Source organism: Apis dorsata, unplaced genomic scaffold, assembly GCF_000469605.1.
Source record: "Apis dorsata unplaced genomic scaffold, Apis dorsata 1.3 scaffold_99, whole genome shotgun sequence".
Taxonomy (NCBI): Eukaryota; Metazoa; Arthropoda; class Insecta; order Hymenoptera; family Apidae; genus Apis; species Apis dorsata.
The window spans coordinates 605,480-608,323 of record NW_006263397.1 but is presented as its reverse complement, the minus strand read 5'-3'; the positions used below and the strand labels follow the sequence as shown (position 1 = coordinate 608,323).

Genomic DNA, 2,844 nt, shown 5'->3' with positions numbered 1-2,844 from the left:
TTCAAGGGAAATTTTTGATTAGCTTAGGTTAAAAAAAAAAAAAAAAAAAAAAAAATCTAGGAGGTAAGATTAACAATTTGATGAATTGGAAAAGAAATTGCCATATTGTGATTATCAATTGACGAATCGTTTCCTTAATTTATTATATTCGTTTTTGATCAGAAGAGTGTATTAATTATGTCATTTGTTATATACATACATGATAAGTTAAACGATGGTTTAAAAATAAAATAAAAGTAGGCTAAGGTAACTCAAACTTAATCCGATACAAAAATAAATAAATTTGCGTTAATTTACATAACCTAGTTTATAACAAAAATATTCCAGAATGTTATCTTCTATAAATAAATCGTATTTAACTGGGTTATCCTGCTTTTTGTTTTTGCAATTTGTTTCATAAATATAAAGTTTCGGTAAAAGCAAATATATCGTTGAATTCCTCTTTTTACAAATACATAAAGACACATTATTGCAAGATCTATCATTTTGCGTAAAATAAAATGAAACCAATAGCTATATTTCGTTTATATATTATATATAATATATCATAATTTTAAAATCTTTCTTCTAAAGTAAATTCTTTATGTTCTTTATGAAAATGTATTATGGAATCCTTCAATTATGAAAATCTAGATGGAAAATATTATCTTTTTTCTTTTTTCATTGAAAAGATTCGTACATTGACATATCTAGAAAATATTTTCAATTCTCCTTCTCGACTGAAAAATGAAAATCTTATTACTTTAATTCGTTTTAAAAAGATGGAAGATTTTAAAAAGAAATATAATTATTATAATATTTGAGGAAAAATATGTTACATTATACGAGGAAACGATGCACGCACAGTTGTCTGTCGAAAAGATTAAGCGATCTTTAAAAAAAAAAATCTATCTACAATTTTTTTTCTTCCCCTCCTAAAGTCTGGGGGCGAATTTCTTGGAAATGACAAGACCGAAAAGCCGCAGGCCTCCATCTTGATAAAGGAGTTAAACCAGCTTAATTACGGTGTTACTCGGTTTAAACTAATTATGCATTTGCCGACAACCACAAATTCTCGAGGCCCAACCTAGCCGGTATTGTAACCGAATCCGCAAAGGGACCCTTCTTTATTATACCTCCATACTGCACCACCATAAGTTCTCTACATGCTAGATATAGAATAAATCTATCGTCCAATATATATATTTTTTTTTTTTTGCTGTCTAATGATAATATATTATTATTAAAACTGAAATTTATTTCTAATAATTTGCTAAGTATTATATTTCAATTGATTATATTCTTTATTTAATGATTAAGTAAACGATACATTTTATATTAGTCTTTGTGCAAAATTTTACTCGAGAGGAAAAGTGTAATAATTTTCGTTGATCAATCGAGTAAGTGATGCTGAAAAAAAATTGAGATGAACGAGAAGAATGGACGAGATATATAATAGATATATAAACATCAATCAGACGTCTAAAAAGAAAAAAAAAATTATTACAATTACAATAACATTTATAAGACATTTATTACGTTACAAATTTACATTAAAAAAAGTTATACAGTTGAAAAGCTAATTTTGAAAAGCTTTTACAAAAGCTTTCATCGTGCAGAGCCATATACGTATCTAATGTAAAACCGTACATTTTACCGTGCATACAGAAAAAAAAATAACGGTTAAATTAATTCTTTAAATTATACATCTGCACACGAAAAAATGCCTATATGCGTTAAATAACACATACCACGTATATAATAAAAAAGAAAAAATTTATTATTTTATAATTTATTATTTTACAATTTTAAATCATCAACACTTATTATAATTTATACGATATATATAACGTTAATAAAACAAATTTGGAGCATAAGAATGCTTTCATAATCGACACAACGGGGATTGAATATCGTCTTTAAAACTCTGTATTGAACCAGCCTTTTATCCATACTTCTTCCGTTCTCCCACCGGTTTCCGGTGACCATTTTTCGTTAAGGGAATTCTAAGCAGAAAATTTAACGGCCATAATATACGCGGGAGGTAATAATATAAAATTATAATTAACATGGCCGCTCGTGCGCGCACCACTAAACGCATTATAATAGTATTCCAGTTTACGAGACACCCCCTTTTCAGGGGGCTAGCGCAACATTGTTTGCGCTGGGTAAAGGAAAAGGCTTTGGTAATTTCGTGTTACGACGATGCACTGCTTAATGATTATGAAGCTCGGAAATTCCGGAATTTTTCCTCCCCCTCCTCACGTGGGGGAGGGGAGACGATAAAATGGCGGGAGAATTTTGACAAAGAGCGACCCATCTTCTCTCTCTCTCGCGACTTTATCGGCATTATTACGTTATATAATAACAGGAGGGTAGTAACAGTCAAATTTATATTTTAATAGAGTTGCTCTATTGCGCGGTGAAAAATATTCTTCGCGATATGAAATCTTTTAATTACCTTTTATTCATCGCGAAATAATAGTCCAATTTGTGCGTGTTTTTTTTTTTTTTTTTTAATAAAGTTTCACTGTTCTAATGAAAAATCGCTTAATTAGCTTTCACCATATTGCGCCATATAAAAGTGTTATACGCGGTTGAAATATCGGGCAAATTTTAAAGAAATTATTTTCCTTATTTATATTTATAACAATACATGTAGCATACATTTCGTTTAATGATTTAAAAAAGATAGCACTCGATGAGATTATTAACTAAATCGATATAACGCACAAATATAAGTTTAAGATTAGAAAGAAAATAAGAAATAAAAGATAAATAAATATATCGCAAAACTGGAATATTAACACAACTTTTCCCTCCTTCTGATTTTCCCTCCTCTCCAAGAAAAGATTGGAAACGAGA

The 2,844-nt window shown here is 29.0% G+C and overlaps 1 protein-coding gene across 4 annotated transcripts in view; it reads left to right on the top strand.

Annotated features, from left to right (window-relative positions):
* The window catches only part of LOC102672479 (proteoglycan Cow), a 187,571-nt gene that overhangs the window by 161,218 nt on the left and 23,509 nt on the right, over positions 1-2,844 (top strand). The window lies entirely within an intron of this gene.